Below are 18,711 nucleotides of genomic sequence, written 5' to 3'. Positions count from 1 at the left end.
GCTAACATCTGATGGGAGCCTTGTGGGAGACCTGGAGCCCAGCCAAACCAAATTCCTAACCCCTAGAAACAGGGGGAGATAATAAATTGTTTGTTGTAGGCCACACTTTTGTTACACAGCAACAGTCAACTAACATAGTGCTTTAAAAAAAAGGGGGGGGGGGGGGGTTCTTCTGAGTCCAAAACAGACTGGCATTTCCATTGCAAATCCATACATCCTAGCATGTGAACAGCAGGGAGCGCCATTGGACCATCTTCTGGTCTGGCCAGGCCAGCATTTTTCTCCCTCAAGCAGCAGGCACATGCAGATTAGGTAAAAGGAATGGCCTAGACTGGCCAGGAAACAAGTCAGCCACCTCAGGCCCCCTGTTCCTCGTGGGCAGAGCTGATGATCGTCCCAGGAGAATAGCCAGTCTCAGGAATGAGCTCAGAGCAGGCCCCTTACCCCTGTAGCCAGGAAGCCCAGAAAGTGGCTCAGAGTCCTGCTTCACTGCTTTAGAGCAAGTTTCCAGGCAGGCATGGATACAGCTCCTCAGTGGCCCTCCTGTTCTTGGGCTTAAGGCAGAGACCCTGGTCAGGGTGCTGTGGTTGTGGGGTACTGTTTAGGGAAGGGTTTCTATGTGTCTTCCAAATGACCTATTTGCCACTGAGGAGAAAGGGAACCTGACCCAAGTGATGGCTTGGTCCTTCTGCTGTCCTGGTAACCCCAGCCCACCCTGTCAGCAGTACCCTTGTGATTCTCATGGTCAGCAGGTTGGGGGGTGGGGGTGGGGGCGGTCTTGTTGCAGGAGGGCCATTGACCTCACCCATCTTGTACCTGAGGCTTTGGAGCCCCTCAGCACATACAAGGAGTGAGGACCTGTCAACTGGGTCTGCCCCAATTTTAGGAGAGCTGAGCATACCTCAGGACCAGATACCAGCCCTAAAGATGGCCACACAGCAAGCTGGAAACAGCTGGAGTCGGAGTGCAGGGCCATATTGGGAGGTGGCAAGATGGCTGAACACACCTCCTTCTTCTCCTTCTATCTTCTCCAAATAGAATGGCCCTCATCTCCTCTGAGCCAGAGACTTAAGGTATCAAAAGCCTCTGGAGTCCTGCTATACCTGTTCCTGACCCAGGAAAAGCAGGGCTTTGTGGGGGAGGGAGAAGAGGGATAGAACACATCTGGGGGCAGCCCAGGGGGCTCAGCGGTTTAGCGCTGCCTTCAGCCCAGGGCCTGATCCTGGAGACCTGGGATCGAGTCCCACGTCAGGCTCCCTGCATGGAGCCTGCTTCTCCCTCTGCCTGTGTCTCTGCCTCTCTCTCTCTCTCCCTCTGTGTGTGTCTCTCATGAATAAATAAATTTTCAAAATCTTAAAAAAAAATCACACACATCTGGACACTTCATCCCATTCCTTGTTGGTGAATGAGGTCAGAGTAGGGGCTGATGGGGAGAGGTCCTCTGATGGGGTGAGAAGGTGAAGATCGATGCACTGCGAGTTTGTTGGCCTCTGGGCCCAGGAATGATCCTTGGTACCCTCTTCTTTTGCCAGAAAAACTGGAGAGGATGCGAGACCACACTACTCTAGAGGATTGGAGAAATGTAGGGAAGGCACATTTTGCTTTCTGATGTGGTGTGCTTATGCACCACATCCACCAGTGCCTCGATCTTGGACTTCCCATCCTCCAGAACTGTGAGCAATAAATGTTAGTTGTTGAATGCACTCCCCCTCCCCCAGTCTATGACATTGTTGTGATAGCAGCCGGAACCACCTCAGGCTATAGCCTTCTGGGGAAGCCCCCAGTTGACAAGTCTGATAGTCTAAATCTGCAGTTATGATCATAAAATACCCCACAGCCAGTCTCCGTCCAGTGTATTGCACGGGGACCCTCCTCTTTCCCAAATCCACGTCCTAGCAGTGAGGTAAACTCCAGTCCCTGAGAGTGGTCGAATGACCACCATCTGTGGTGGGATGACTGCACCTGCTCTTGTCTGCCCAGCAGGTCACTTTCCCTTTCCAGACTCACCATGTTGTTATTGTATATGTTATTATCTGATTGAGTTAATTGTGTTCATTCCTTTGTCTTTGCAATTTTCCTGTCACATGGCAGGCGCTCAACAACTATTTCTATAAACAAATGCTTCGAGGGGCCTTTGGCCTCAACGGCGTGCGAAAACTAAATAGATAAAAGAAATGGTGTCATAGGAATATATTCATTCAACTAATAATGATTCAGCACCTACTATGTGTAGGGTGCTGGGCACCATGCTGTGGAGGAGTCTAAAGGAAACTGGGAACAGTCCCAGGAGTGACCACAAGCACGTGTACTTGAGAAAATAAGCCACGTTGCTGTCGCCCACCTTCAGGGCACACAGAATGAAGTAGAGACCTGGGTCTACCAGCTGGAGGAGGTGTGTCGCGACTGTGAAGTTTGAGACATTTCCCAGTTGGTCAGGTAGAAATGTTTGGCAGTGAACAGAATGAAAAGTGCACCGAAACCATTGAGGAGGGCGGGCAGTCCCGTGTGGCCTAGGGGAGAGAGTGGGGAGCTGTGAGCATCAGTGGGGGCCTTGAGGAGAAGCCGGGTGCTGATACATTAAAAACAAAACAACTCCAAAAAGGAGCTCCCTGGAAGACCCAGGCGAGTTGGAAAAATACCTCCACCTCAGGGACACTTACCTTTCCAGTCTCCAGCCTAGTAGGGGTGTTCTCACCTGTAGGAGGTTAAGAACTAAGAAAATCAGCAGAGGCTCCATCAGTCCACGATGAGGAGGATGCCCAAAGGAGAAGACCATATGCCACCCCCGCCATGCGAAGTCTCTGCCAGAAATGTCTTCACCTCCTCACAAAGAAATGAGCGACTCCCAACAGGTTGGAATAGCTTTACCCCACTTCTCCACGGTCAGAAAATTGATTTTCTGTTCTCTCTTGACTCCCTGTGGACAGTGGAACTCAGTTATGAAGCTTTACTTCCTGTTCTCCCGGTAACCCTATTTGGAGAAATTAGAATTAGGACTTTAATTCAATGTAGGGCAAAACCCAATGAGATTAGCTTTATGGTTTCAAGACCTCTGCTTGGAAACAGAATCCCACGTTCTCTATTCCTCTTCCAAAAATTGACAGACATCTAAAGTGTGGGGGCAGGTAGGCACTCTGGCCTGGGGGGTGGTGTCATTCTCCTGGGTTCTGTGCCCAGCTCTGCCTGGACCGTTGTGACTTTGAACTCTTTCAGTGCTAGATAGCTATGAAACCTATTCTGTGAAGCTTGGCCTGCACCTATCTTCAAAACAAAATTTTTAGATTTCTTTTCCAAGCTGTGTAAAGATCAGGTGGCAGACAGCCAGAACCCAAATAGCGAACATTCTTCAGGCCCCTCCCAAGTGGGACACAGTTTACATGTGGCATTTCACGTGATCCTTACCTGTGGCTGGCTTCGTGGGCAGAAGATCCAGGCGGTTCAGAGGGGCCCTCTCTCAGAAGGGCCCGCACACTTGGTTTACTGCTCCATGGTTGCTGTCTTGACATTTTTAACAACTTTCGAGCAAAGGACACTGCATTTTCATTTTCCACTATACTCTGCCAACCATACCCAGTTCTGCTCTCACTACAACTCCATTACGTGGTAGACATTGTCAATCACACTTATGAAATGGGAAATAGATATTCAGAGTGGGTTCAGTAACTTGCCCCAGGTCATAGGGGCAGGAAATGGTAGATGTGGGATTTGATGCCAGGACCCTGCTACCAACCCTACAGACATGTTCCATTGACATTGCGATGGCTTATTTCTACTTTTAGTCAATCCACCTCTCCGAATTAGAATATTAATTATGGATACTGCGTGTTCAAGTGCATCAACAGGTGAATTTTGTCCCTTTAGCCTCATGATCATTGCTTTAGACCTCCGGATAGTTCTGCGCTGTAATCTTTATTTTCTGACAAAATGGTTTCCAGCAAAATGCAACAAATTTTCTCTTTGAAACCTAGGCAATCTTTTTCATCCTTAGACACTTTCAAAATGGCATTACAGATGTTGACGTGAAGAACATTTGCCCTGTGACAAAATTACATTTCTCCCTAAGATGTAGTGATTTAATAATTAAAACAATATCCATGAAATATAAATACAAGGTATTCATAAATAAATTAAATTAGACTGTGGCTGCTAAGAGCCAATTATCACATAAGATATCTTCGATGGCTGAAATAATAAGGGGGCAGAATGTGAATTCTGACATTCTCTATAGGCCATGATTATAAATTGCTAAAATGGTTTAATAGGTTATGGAATTTTATTGAGATTTCAGATGGCCCTTAAAATATTCATTGTATGTTAGAAATTAGTTGCCTTGATTGATTTTAGTTATAATTCTGTTATAAGTTTACAAGATGGGAACAGGAGGGGGGCTCTAGCACTGAGAAGAAAAGTCTACTCTCCTTATGAAATAATAATGTGACTAAGAGAGCGGCACCACGATTAAGAGGCTCAGACAAACCTAGATCTGAATCCCAGTTTCACTACCTTCCGGCTCTGCGACCTTGAGCAACTTCCTTCTCAAATGTCCTCATTGTCAGGGAAGGGCTGTGATGAGGCCTGAGTTCGATGATGCATAAAGCCCATAGCACAAAGCCTGGCACCTAGCAAGCACCAAATAAATGTTCCTTCTTAGGAACATTCCCTTCAAAGGGGGAACTTGAAGGATTTGGGAAGACAGCCTTTCCTCCCTTAGTGATTATGCTTTAACTTCTATCTCAAGGGCCATAACATTTCCCTGAGCACCAACCTGAAACATGACTGGGGCATTCTCACCGGTGTGCTGGTAGAGGTTTCACAGCCAGCTCTTGGTGGCAGGGGGAGCAGGGGAGCCTGGACCCGTTTGCTGATTTCCAGGGTGTAAATATTCTCACTGTGACTGGAGGTGGGGAGAGAGGCACACACCTCTGAAGAGCTGATGTGACACAAGCCCCCACATGCCACTGGGAACCCGTGGATTCTTCCTCATTCCAGCAAAGCACAGTTGGAAGAAAGGGGCCCCCCGCCCTAAGGGGAAACCACTCTCACAAGGTTTGTACAGCACCCTGGAAGGGGCCCTCCACCCTTTCCCACGTGATACGTAGAAGACAAACCCCCCCAAAAAAACAAACTTGAGGACAGGTACAGGGAGGTTAGCCAGATTAAAACAGCCCGCCAACAAGCCCATAAAAACCGCTGGATCGAAGGACCAAAATCGGCAACCCTCTCGGGTCCCCTCCCTCTTCGGGAGCGTTGTAGCATCGCTCAATAAACTTGGCTTTGGGGACGCCTGGGAAGCTCAGCGGCTGAGCGTCTGCCTTCGGGTCAGGGTGTGATCCTGGTGTCCAGGGATCGAGTCCCACGTCAGGCTCCCTGCATGGGGCCTGCTTCTCCCTCTGCCTGGGTCTCTGCCTCTCTCAGTGTTTCTCATGAATAAATAAGTAAAATCTTTAAAAAAATAAAAATAAACTTGGCTTTGCTGCCCACCAGTCTGCGTTGGGTCTACCTCTGTTCTTGGAAGCGGCCGAGAGAACCGTGCGCGAAGAGCCTGCAGCAGTTCTTGCTGAGAGGTCCTCTGGTTCTCAGACTCTGGGCAAGCCCTAGGTCCCCTGGGCCTCAGCCCCTTCATCTGAAGTATGCAGATAGTGATACCTGTTTAGCCAGCCTCGTGGGGGTTGATGTGACCGATGAGTAGAGGACAGGAGAAACTACTGGAACTGTGAAACACAATGGAAGTTCAATCGGCAGTAGTGCGGATGCACCGTGTAGTTAGAGGTGGCTTTGTCTGATCCCAAGTCCCAAGGCTTGCAATCCCGTTGTCTCTGATCTGCTGTTCAGCTGGGCCCTGGAGCTCCTGGTTTATTTACCCTAATCTTTTTTTCTTCTTTCTGACCATTTAGCTCTTAATGATTATCTGCACAATTAACATAACAAAGCAAGTCAGTTAGGCTCTTTCAGGCCCCGGGGAAACAAAGGCTGGCTGCTGTTACTTGAGGCCCATCAGCAGCGAGCTGGGCCGAGCTCTGAAAACCCTCAGCGCTATGCTCCCCCAGCCACCCCTGGAGCACGGAACAAGGGCTCCCTGTCCTGGGGGGGGGGGGGGTACCGATGCTGTCCTGGTGACCTGGGCTTCCTGCTTTCCCTTCCCAACTGGGTCCCCTATGGTTCCCCATTCTAGTCTCACAGATGCTCACAAAACTCTGCTCCCTACTGCTTCTGCTCCCACTATGGTGAAACCAGCCAGTGTCAGGACAGGAGCTTGAGTCAGACGGCAGGGTTCAGATCTAGTGCCGCCAGGTGCTTACTTGGGCTGTCACGTAACATTCCTGTTGCTTCCTTCTCTGCTTCGGTAGAATGGGGACAGTAGTGCTTGCCTCAGACGGCTGCTGCCAGATAAAAGGAGTGAGAGCACGTAAAGTATCCAGAAGAGTATCTGGCACAGAGCAGCCACTGCTGACGGCTGCCCCGCTCCTGTGCCATCTCTCGGTGGCCTCTCCATCCAGCCTGGGCTCTTTGTCACCGTCCAGCACACGGCTTCCCTCCGTGTGCTTCCCTCCTTGGCTTTTTTGGCTTTTCCCTCCGTCCTTCCGGACGGACAGTGTTCATGGGCCTCTGCCTTCCCCTTTGTCTGCCTAAAGGCAGCTGTCTTTGGCTATCAGGTGGGGTGAGCAGCCTGCTACGGCCAGGAGGGGTGCGGCCCTGCAGGCCCTGAGACCCTTGGTTCCCCTCCTGTGTAGCTAGCAGTCCTTCCTGACCTTGAAGGAGAGGCAACATCAGCCACAAGCATCTCCGGCAGGACCCATTCCACGGGTGGGTAAAGCCGGGTTTTGAGCATCATAATCAGAGGAAAATACAAGGAAGCTTGGTAACTTTTTAATGAGCGGATGTTTCAGAACTTTGTCCTGTACTTTCCTTGATTTAAAAATTCATTCCTCAAAGGCTATGCGGGTTGTCAGCCTTTCCCCCACCCCAGCACCCTGGAGTGGCCCAGTCCCATCAGTAACCATCTCTGAGGACGCCAGGGAGTCTCAGGCTGGGGTGTAATTATCTCCAAGGGCACGGTGAGCTCGATAAGAAACAGCTTCTTCATTTTCCTCAGAGGGAAAGCATTTAAGAGTGTGTTTCCAAGGTTCAGCTGCTCGTCTAATAACAATAATAATTACCTTAATGTTCTTTAATAGAGGGTTAGTTAAACAAATTATGGTACATCCTTGGTACATGATGCAGCCATTAAATTAAATGAAGTAGAACAATACACTGTACCTGTTTCCTCGGCTATCCGAAAGCAGTGTTCCTAAGAAACCTGAAATGACATTCGATGAAGAAGCAATCACCATTAATTCATATGGAAAATTTTTTGAGAATTCACATACCCCCCCAAAAAACCCCCCAAAATAACCTCTTTTAGGCTCTTCTGTTACCTTAGAATACATCCTGCCCACCACGGACAGAGTCCATGAAAGCTCAGGCCGCGGCAGGCGGAGGCTCTGCACGGCAGGTGCAGTTCCCAGGGACGGCGCTTGGTGGCGCCACTCACACCAGGGGGCGCGCTGCCTCTATCGGAGCTGCTGCCTGCAAACCCTGGAGGCCACTTTTGCTTTGCGCCTTTTTTTCCCTTAAAAGTGAAAATCCTCTTTGGATTTCTTTTGGTTAACGAAACGGGTCCTAGTGTGGGTCTTTCGTAAAAGTGAAGTGGCGGGGGGCGACCTTTCAACAAGGGGGGGCGGATATCTGTATCTTTTCATCGTTCTGTGGCTCTACACCTGTATACCCTTGCAGGTGGCTTTGAGAGTGGTGCATCCTGGATGGGGGGTGGGGGGGGCGCTTGCTACTCCGGATTTTGGACCTGCAGGGCAGTGCCCAGTGGCGTCTCTTGAATTCGAGTCATGCCCCTGGATGTTGAGCCGACAGTGCCTTTTCATCCTGGCCACCTGTACTGGAGGGAGAAAGGTCTGGCTTGAGCAAGTTTCCTGGAACACCACGGCAAAGCCAAAGGGGTGTTGCAGAGAAGAGGCCGAGGCTGGAATTACAATTTCTGGGAGCAAGCACGGTTCGGAACTAGATGTTCCAAGTGGAGAGCGATTGTGTGAGTCACTAAATTGAGGAAGTCTCTGAGACTCCCTAGCGGAATCAGAGGAGGCTGGTTCAGGGCCAGCAAGCTGTTCGCCCACCGGCCCTGCCTTGGGGACTGAACATCTGGGAAACACCGGAACAGACTGCTTTCCACTGGAAAGATGTGCAGCGAGCTCTGTGCTGGGGAGCGCAGGAAAGGTTTGAAAGGGGTTAGAGCTGTGCGGAAACAGCACAAGGCTGAATCGGGAGATGCGCCTGTGTGAGCCTTTTCAGGGCCCCACCCAAACGGGACTTGGCAGGAGGGCATTTCTGGGCAGGATGCCCTCGGTGCTCTCAAATGAGCATATGGCAGGGCCGATAGCAACTGGATGGGTATGTTGAAATTATAACCTTACAGCAGGAACTTGGGGAATGTTGATGTCTCCCGAAATTATTGCAGTGTGCTTTCTGCCTGGGACCCAAAGAACAAGGCATGGGGGGCCATGCATGCTCTCACTGAGTTCCTGCTGCCATGATATGCAGCTAAAAATCAATAAGCCACAGGCTATTGGCCCTTATTTGTTACCCTGGGGTATTATCCGATGTGAGTGCCAATGTGCTGAGGAAGAAAGAGAAGCTGCTCTAGCAGCCAGAAAGAAGCAGGAGTGACAAATGGAGCTTGGATCTAAGAAGTCCAGGTAGGCCTCAGTCACAGCCAGGGTAGGTGTGGCTCCACCCTTTGAAGACAGATCTCTGACTTTCCAGGTGTCCTGGGGGGAGACAAGCAGGGACCCAGGTCCAGGACTCTCCAGCAATGGGAAGGAGTCTGATTTGCTTCCCATGCGGCAGGCTAGTCAGTCAGTGAGGACATTATATTCTAGTCATTTCCCCTCTGACATTTCACTGTGTGAATTCCATAACCCTAAAAATGAGGGGGTTGGGAATGGCTTTGTATTAGGTGTCTATTGCTGAGTAACAAATTAGCCCAATAACTAGTATCTTAAGACAATAATAATTTATTATTTCTCATCGTCACTGTGGCTCAGAAACTCAGACCGAGCACTGTGGGGATGACTTGCGTCTGCCACACTGAAGCGGGAAAACTTGGTTCTTGTCTCATGGAGTTGAAGAATGAATCTCGAGGATGTAAGAGTGAGCAAAGCAACAGAGGTTTATTAAGCAAGGATACAGAGACAGCTGTCAGGAGTGAGAGGAGTCCCGACAGGGTTGCTACTGGGGGCTTGTAGGGTTGGTCTTTTTTTGAAAGCCAACCAGGGAAACCGAAATCCTTTTAACATCATGGTATTACCATTGAGTAAGGACCTTGATAACATCTGTAATGGCTTACTTCCTTTTTAGGGTCCTGTAGGTAATTCTTTGTTGGTCATTAGTAGCTGTTACAGCAAGGCTCCACCTCTGGCAGTGGCGTGAGACAGGATGTTCTGGTTTATTTCTGGTTTCCTTCCATCTCTGCATTTTTGGGATTTTGTGAACCTGATTCCATGGCTCCCTACCTATCCCTCCCCACCTAGCCCTGCCTGTCCCTTACTCACCACTATGTCTAGGGCCTTAGCTAGATTCATCAGGAGGCTCATCTCCTCATGTGGCTAACTCTTGATGCTGAGTGTAGGCTGAAAGTCTAGCTGGGCTGTTGGTCAGAAAACTGACACATGGGCTCCATGTGGCCTGGGCTTCCCCAGAATATGGTGGCTAGGTACCAAGGACTAGGGTCCTAAAAGAAAGAGAGCCAAGCAGACATTGTATCGTTTATATGTACTCCCCTCAAAAGTCACATAGTATTGCTTCACTATACTGCATTTGTTAGAAGTCACTAACCCATATTTAAAGGAAAGATTAGGCTCCATTTTTCTGCGGGCCTATTTTAAAACTACCGTAGGCCTCGGGATTCCTGGGTGGTATAGTTGGTTAAGCATCCAACTCCTGGTTTCAGTTGGGGTCGTGATCTCTGGATTGTGAGACCAAGCGTGCTCTCTCTCTCTCTCTCAAATGAATGAATAAACCATAAAAAAAAAATTACCATAGGCCTCATAGTTACATGGATAATGGCAAATAGAAACATTTAAAGGCTGTTGCTCCCCACATTCTCTCTTCTCCACTGTAACTAAGATGTTGAAGCTCAAAGGTGGTGGTGGTAGGGGTTGGAGGTATCATTAAGTTTGGCTCTCATGGTACCATTCCATCCCTAGCCTAGTAATGAAGGATAGCTAGAAAAAAGGCAGGCAGGGACAAGCCTCCCCCACCCCCGGAGGAAGCCACCCTTAAAAGGCTTTTACACCACCCTAGAGGGAGCCCTCCACCCTTTCCCCATGTGAACAACTCCCTGATAGGTAGATGAGCCCATGGACAAAAGCCTGAGTAGATGACAGGTGCATGGAGGGCTATTCAGATTAAAATAGCCCCACCAACAATCTCATAAAAACCCCTAGACTTAGAAATTCCCAGGGCAACCCTTTCGGGTCCCCTCCCTCTTTGGGAGTTTTGTACTATCGCTCAATAAACATTGCTTTGCTGCCTACCGCTCTTCGACTGGTCTACCTCTTCATTCTTTGAAGTGATGTGACCAAGAACTGCGGACACTGAAGAACTGCGGACAAAGAAGCCTTGCAACACTAGTAAGAAGGAGATTCAGAAGGACTCACTCAGGCTCTAGCCAGTAGTAGCCACAGAATTCCCAGAAAGAAATTAGATATGGTCCTAAGAAGATCATGATGTGAGGAAGGGAAGTTTTAGCCTATAAATGGGGACACTTCATAGGAAGCATCATTAGATTATGGGCATCTCTTTGAAGAGATCCCCCCGCTCCAAAAAAAAAGAAGAAGAAGAAAAGGTCCCCAAAGTCAGCCTTTCCCCTCTCCCACCTCTAAAAAAGACTCTGTTTCTTTCTCTTTCGGAAGCTCTGAAGGGTCGTGCCTTACCTGGTATGTTTCTATGAGCTCTTCGTATGTGAGAGAAGGTTCAAGAGAAGAGTAAGAGAAACCAGGACTCATGCTGAGGGAATTCTGAAAAACAAAATGCAGAATAGCTCAGGTATGTGAGCCAAGTGGATGGGAGAGAAAAGATTTTCTAAGACAAACATTTCATCTGGATAAACAATGCAATTATGAGCTTCAGTTTATTTTTAACTTTTGGTCGTTGAGGATTTTTTTTTTTTTTGGTCAGGCACTGCTCAGAGTCTGGACCATGTGGAGACAGTCTTATGAGTGTTACATATTTTATATATGTTACATATTTTTTTTATGTTACATATTTTTAAGTAAAACTAAGGCTGTTGGTACAGCATTCTTACATGCGTGCATATTTTTGCATAGAAAATTTCTAGAAGAAATACAAGCAACCATTGGCAGTTTTCTCTGGGCTGAGAAAGACTATTTTTCATTTTATAACCTTTGGTTCTACTAAATTTTTCTTCAACCTGGGTATGTACCACCTTCCCAACCTACTTACTATAAATTAAGTGCTTTATGTTTTAAATAGTTATTTATTAAATAGCCATTAAATATCGGTGTTAGGAATTTTTTAAAGTAGGCTCCACATCCAGCGTGGAGCCCAATGCTGGGCTTGAACTCACAATCCTGAGATAGAGACCTGAGCTGAGACCAAGAGTCAGATGCTTAACTAGCTGAACCACCAGGTGCCCCTTTCCAACAACTTTTCTTTTAAAAAAAATATATTTTCTTTATTTATTCATGAGAGACACAGAGAGAAGGCAGAGACAGAGGCAGAGGGAGAAGCAGACTCCTCATAGGAGCCTGATGTGAGACTCGATCCCGGGACTCCAGGATCACACCCTGAGCCAAAGGCAGACAGACGCTCAACCACTGAGCCACCCAGGCATCCCTCCAACAACTTTTCAAGATTGGTTTCCTTATATCCTATTTTGTAGATAAGCAAACTCTATATAGAGAGATTTTAAGAGAGAAAGATATTTTAAGGAATTGGCTTATGTGGTTGTGGAAACTAGCAAATCTGAAATCCATATGGCAGGCCAGCAGGTTGGAAATTGGGGTAAGAGCTGATGTTGCAATCTTGAGTCTGAATTCAGCATGGCAGCAGGCTAGAAACTCAGTCAAGGTTTCTATGCTGCAGTCCCAAGGAGAATTTCTTCTGGAAATCTCAGACATTGCTTTTAAGGCTGTCAACTGATTGGATGATGCCCATTCACATTATAGAATACAATCTGCTTTAGTCAACGTCTACTGATTGTAAATGTCAATCACATCTAAAAATATATCTACAACATCTAGAATGGTTTTGACCAAACAACTGGACATCATAGTCTCCCCAAGTTGATACAGAATTAATCATCACAGTGAGTTGGACATAATTTCACAGCTAATAAATGGATAAGCCAGGAAGCTATATATATCTCTGGGGTCAAAGGACAGAAGTGGGTGGGCAAACTGTAGACAGAGAATACACAGATGGCTGGCTGTCTTGGATAGGGTTGGGCCAATGACAGGGTAAAGTAGCACTCTATAGAAATAGTCTCTGGGCCAGATGGAGCTCTTCTAAGCTTCTAGACTGAGTTCTGAACTAACTATGGATACTGGAAAAGTAATACCTTTTTGGGTCCATTTTGTTTATTATTTCTCTTCTGAAAGGAGGAATTGGAGTAGATAGTCTTTAGGTTCTTTCAAGCCATACATGCTAGTATTCAAGGCTACTAAAGAGGAAATGCAAATTTATACTATAACAGTGTATCACTACATACCCACCAGAATGGATAAACTTAACAAGACTGAAAATACCAAATGTTGGAGAGGATGTGGAACAACTGGAACTCTCATAAAATAGCAGTGGGAGTACACATTGGTACAACTACTTGGACATCTATCTGAAGTACTATAAGAGCTAAATATATTCCTACTCTGTCACTTAGCAATTACATTCTTGGGTACAGCAGACCCAAAAGAAACAAGCATATTAGTCTCAAAATGACATGCATAAGAATGTGCATAGAAAAAAAAAAGCAAAAGTAGGGGGAAGGTAACTAAGGTTAAATGAAGCCCTAAGGGTAGAACCTAATTCATTAGGACTAGTGTTCTTATAGAAGAGGAAGAGACGCCACACACACACACACACACACACACACACACACACACAGGAAAGACCATGTGAGGACTTCGCGAAAAAGCAACCAACTATCTACAAACCAGGAAGAGAACCTTCATCAGAAACCAATCCTGATGACACCTTGATCTTGGACTCCTAGCCTCCAGAACTGTGAGAAAATAAATTTCTGTTATTTAAACTAAAAAAGAAGAGAAGAAGAAGAAGAAGAAGAAGAAGAAGAAGAAGAAGAATAGAAGCTTTACTCGTATTTATTTATAATACTTAAATATAATACTTAAAACCTTGGAAACAACTCACTGTTTATCAGTAGAATGGATAAATATTGGGGAACATATTTATACAATGAAATATTACACCACAATAAAAAAGAACCAACTACTGTTACATGCAACAACATGGGAGAGTCTCAGGTATTATTGAATGTGGGGAAAAAAACAGACTCCAAGTACAAGTTTCCATTTATGTTAAGTTTAAAAACAGATAAAACTTATCAGAATGGTAGTTGCCTTTGGGGAGTATTGGCTGAGGATGGTCACAAAAGAGTCTGCTAGAGTGCTAGAAATGTTCTTAAGTTGGGTAGTGACTACACAGGTATATTCTTATGCAAAAGTTCAGCAAGACTTGTGCATTTTCCTATATGTATGTTATAGCTTGGTAAGAAAGGGCCAAATTTAAAATATATATATATATTTTTTGAGCAAAAGTTATTATTTTAATGCATGGAGGTAATTCTCATGAGAGTCAGGACACTGCTGCCTCTGGGGAGGAGGTAAGGGGTTATAACCAGAGATGGGCAGGAGGAGGCTCCTGGAATGCACATAATATTCTGTTTCTTGACCTGGAAGTAGTCACACAGTTGATCACTTATAGTAATTTATTAAGCTCATTATAACATTTATGTTTTATACACTTTTACATATACGGCTATGTTTTGCAATTTAAAAAGTTTTCAACAAACAAGCAACTGGGTTGTTACTCTCTTGATGCAGCTGAAGACTGGAGCTCTGAGAAGGATCCCCAGGCAGAGTGACTTCAAATCAGAAGGCCAGCTTCCAGGTCAGGTTCTGGCCCGCCCTTATTTCAGGGCACCTGATCAACAGGAGGTGTGTTTGATTGTAGACAACTCATTCCATTTCCCTCAAAAAATAGCATTTTCTTCTCTTGTCTGATGTGATTACATTTCAGACAAGATTAGTGGGGTTGATGCCATTAAGTAAAAAGTCATCTCTTTTGGAAACAGCCCAGAATGTCTGGATTCCATTTTTAAAAGCCTCAGATCCCATTAAGATGAAATAGAACTATGTGGATTCAGATTCAATGGGAGAAGACAGAACTCTGAGTACCAGCTGGGCTCATGTGGACACCTGGGGGGAGAGAGGGGAGGAAGGTGGTAAATGAGGACAATATAATTTGGCAGTAAGATCAGAGAATTCTCAGCAACTCTCTTTCTCAAGAGCAAGGGATCAGCAAATCAAATACTGTCCATCTGCCATGGAATGGCTAAATAAATTACAGGTGCAGTATACCTACACCATGAAACAGTGTGCATCCAATGAAAATTACAGTTAGGGTCACCACCAATGAACTTGGGTAGATTTCTACCAGCAAGATATTTTAGCTTTTCAAGTATCTAAAATATGATCCTATCATATAAGACAATGACAAACAACCTCCCTATTTATGTGCATGAGTACTTATGTACATTGCCTGTATATGAGTCTACATATATGGAAAGAAACACACCAAGTTGTTAATATAGTTACCCCCAGAAGGATATGGAGTGCTAGTGAGGACTGAAGAGGGTGGGGGAGAAAGGAAACCATAACAAAAAACACCCAACAAGTATGATGTGATTGTTTGTGTGTGTGTGTGTGTTTATGTAAAAATGAATAAGGAGGCAGGGAATTAAACCATGTATTGCATCTCTGGTCCCAGCATTGCAAAGAACAGAGGAAGAATCTCCTCACCAGAGGATATACTCCTTTCGGGGAAATAGGCACAAACCCATAGAGCACTTGGTGAGCATGTCAACATAATTCAATGTTCTCATCTTCTGTCTCCTGTATTCCTACCACTCTATCACACTGTTTATTTAATAGCATTTCCTGAGCCCACATTAGGTTCTAGGCACAATCACGGCTCAAAGGAACACTTCTAGTTGTGGAAAATATGATTTAATTAGAGATGAGTACATAGTCGTACTAAGAAAATATTTATTGAATTGGGTTAAAATCGCTATAATCTGGACAAAGAGAGGTGCTACTTAAAATTTTGTCATTAGTGTCTTTGCAGCCCATCACATCAGACTCCAATGAGACCTTGATACTTATCTAGTCTAACTGTCATCCTCTATATCTATGGAAGCTGAGGCTCAGGGTAGGGCAGAGTTGTGATCCCAACCCACAGCCCAAGAACCAGTCTTGTTTCCACCATATTGTGAAGTCTTCAAGCAGAACTGAGAGCAAATAATGCCTGAGAGCAAAGCCTTTGCCATTTTAGTCATGTTTCATATGAGGCAGCTGATAAAATGGGGGAAAACGTGGTGTTATGGGTTGAATTGTGTCCCCCCCAAAAGATATGTCCAAATCTTAGCCTCCAGAACCTATGAATGTGACCTTATTTAGAAGTAGTCTTTGCAGATACAATCCAGTCAAGAAGAGGTCATACAGGATAATCTCTAAATCTAATGTGATCTCTAAATCCAATATGACTGGTGTCCTTATAAGAAGAGGGAAATTTGGACACAGAGATACAGACACACACAGGGGAGAAGGCCAAATGAAGATGGAGTCAGAGATTGGAGTGATGTATCTGTAAACCAAGGAGCACCGAGGATTATTGGCAATCACCAGAAGCTAGAAGAGGCAAGGAAGGATTCTTCTCTAGAGCCTCAGAGGGAGATGGCCCTGCTGACACCTTGATTTTGGACTCATACCTTCCAGAACTACAGAAGAATATATGTCTACTGTTTTAAGCCACCCAGTTTGTGATACTTTGTTATTGCAGCCACGGGACAGTGACACACATGGGTTTGAATTTGTTAGATCTGGGGTAAAATCTGGTTTTTGCTATTTACAAGTTGGATGATCTTGGGCAAATCAAACTGGATCCTTGGATTTTTTTATCTGTAAAACAGGACAACAGCAACATCTCACCTGATGTAAGACTAAACGAGGTAATTCAGGTATGGCACCCAGCTTTCTAATCCCTTAGCTGCAGTATGAGAAAGGGAATGGGCCAGGCTGGGCAACAGGCTTGGAGCCCCTCTGCTCCACCTTACGGTGCTTTGTGCGGCAAGGCTGGCCAGTCCTTCATCTTTTCAGCTGCAATTAACCTACAGTAGTAGCTGGCACATTGTAGAATAATGATGCTGTTGGCTGAAGTTTGTCCCTCTCTGATATTATAACAACTTCACTCTTTGTCTAAAGAGTGACTGCTCCAGAGAGATTGGGCTCAAGTTAATGACAGAGCAGATTGCTTTGAGATAGAAGACCCCGGTTCTCTTCCTGGCTTAGGAACATGTTCTGTGACTTTGGAATTTGCAACCCAGTGGAAAAACAATACCACCTTCTGCCTAGCAAGCCATCAATAAATGGATGAGTTTTTTTTTTTTTTTTACAAGCCCTTTGAATAATGGGGCAAAAGAGTTAATAAAACACAAACCAATTCAGCTATAGGTACAGGTGGAAATTTGGATTCAGCTTCTAGAGTAGAAGACAGAATTTCCTCCTTTCTGTATGCATCCATGAAATATTTTTGGAGTAATTGCTAGGATCTGAGGACACAAAGATGAATAAGGCACAGTCCCCTATGCTCAAGTCCTCACGATCTGGTATGGAAAATGGAATGTTGTAAGTTATGGGCTCATGAGAACTTTCAGAAGCTGTGAGCCTGCTGAGAAAGAGCTGGGGTTTCTGGAGCTGAAGATAGAAGGAAGTTCAGAGAAAGCCTTTTAGAGGAGGAAATCCTATGTCATTTTCCATTGCTGGTTGTCAAAAGTGATTCCAGTCTCAAGGTGTCACAAGTTATGAAGTCACCTCCAATTCACCCACAATCTATGAAAAACCCTTGACCTCCCTCTGCTTTATACTTTCTTAAAAACGAGGTGCCTAGAAAACATGGCCACAGAAAAACCTGTACATGGACGCATGAGATAATAGAAAAATATATATTGGTCTTTGCTTCCCACCCACTGCATTTCTGACATAGGGCTCCTGAAGACCTTGAAATTCTCTGGATACTAAGGGCATTAGGAACATCTTTTTTTCAATCTGACATTTGGTCTTTGATCTTGGTTCCTGACACAGAGCTTCTGAAAACTTGGCAAATTCCTGGATGCTAGGAATGTGTTTGTTCTAATGAGGCTCCTGGATGGGTCCTGGGGAGGGCTGATCACAGAAAGACCAAGTCATGACTAGAAGCTTGGAATTTGCAGCCCTGTCCCCCATTCTCTTGAGAAGGGAGAAGAACTGAAAATGGAGTTACTGATTGATCATGCCTACATAAAATCCCAATATGTTTTAGTGTTTGAGGAACTTCCAGGTTAGTGAACACATCCACACCAGGAAGGTGACGTACCCCAGATCCACAACAATAGAAGCTCCTGTGCTTGGACCCTCCCAGACCTCACCCTACCTGGCTGTTCATCTTCATCGTTTAACTTTTTTTTTTTTTTTTTTTTACAGAGTATAATGCTTTATATTCACCAATAAACCAGAAGTCCATTTCTAGATGTTTCTTTCTTTTGCATGCTACATTTGTTTTCTTAGGAAGCAAAACCCTGGAAGGGACAGCTTCACTAGTCTTCAGACTCAGATTCATCTTCATCTTGACTAATTTGGAAATAACGAAGTTCATAAGTCTCCTTGTCAGATGCAACCACACGAAGCCAGTCACAAAGATTGTTTTTCTCAAGGTATTTCTTGGTAAGCTATTTCAAATACCTTTTAGAGAACTGTTTCTCAGAAACAACTGTGATTTTATTCCTGAAGCATTCAACGTGAACAACATTCCCCAGATTTCCAGTTTTTCCATTGACTTTAAATTTCTCCAGAAGAAACTGTTCAAAATTACCAGAATCAAAAATTCCATCTTCTACTGGATGGGTGAGGTCCAAGTTAAACTTCAAGGTTGACTTCTTAGGCTTCTTGTCTTTCAGGGTCATCTTGAAGGCTGGCTGGGTGATCAGAGAGCCTTTAACATATCTTTTGATAAACTGGTAAATGTCAAGTGTTTCCTTGGGTTCTGTAGCCACTCTAGCAAATTAATCAAACCTGAGGAGGGAATCATGCAAACCTCTGATTTGTAGCCCAACCAGACAAAAGTTGTGAGTAACGTAGGAGCCTACAGTTTGTGATTGGCATCTGACATGGGGTGGAAGCAGTCTTGTGGGACTGAGCCCTTAGGCAGTGTAGCCAGTGGGATCTGACACTGTCATCAAGTTGATAGTGTTAGAAGTGAGTTAAATTGTAGGACCCCCACGTGGTGTCATGGATAATTGCTTCATGTAGGGAAAAATTTCCACACATTGGGTGATCTGAAGTATCAGAAGTGAAGTGTTATCTGTGAAGG

At 45.3% G+C, this 18,711-nt stretch overlaps 1 pseudogene; it reads right to left on the bottom strand.

Annotated features, from left to right (window-relative positions):
• Nucleotides 1-17,938: 17,938 nt before the first annotated feature.
• On the bottom strand, nucleotides 17,939-18,304 carry LOC121490390 (annotated as a pseudogene).
• Between the last annotated feature and the right edge of the window lie 407 nt (nucleotides 18,305-18,711).

Source organism: Vulpes lagopus, chromosome 5 (genome assembly GCF_018345385.1).
Source record: "Vulpes lagopus strain Blue_001 chromosome 5, ASM1834538v1, whole genome shotgun sequence".
Lineage (NCBI taxonomy): Eukaryota > Metazoa > Chordata > Mammalia > Carnivora > Canidae > Vulpes > Vulpes lagopus.
The sequence above is the reverse complement of the archived record's forward strand: the minus strand, read 5'-3'. Positions and strand labels throughout refer to the sequence as shown.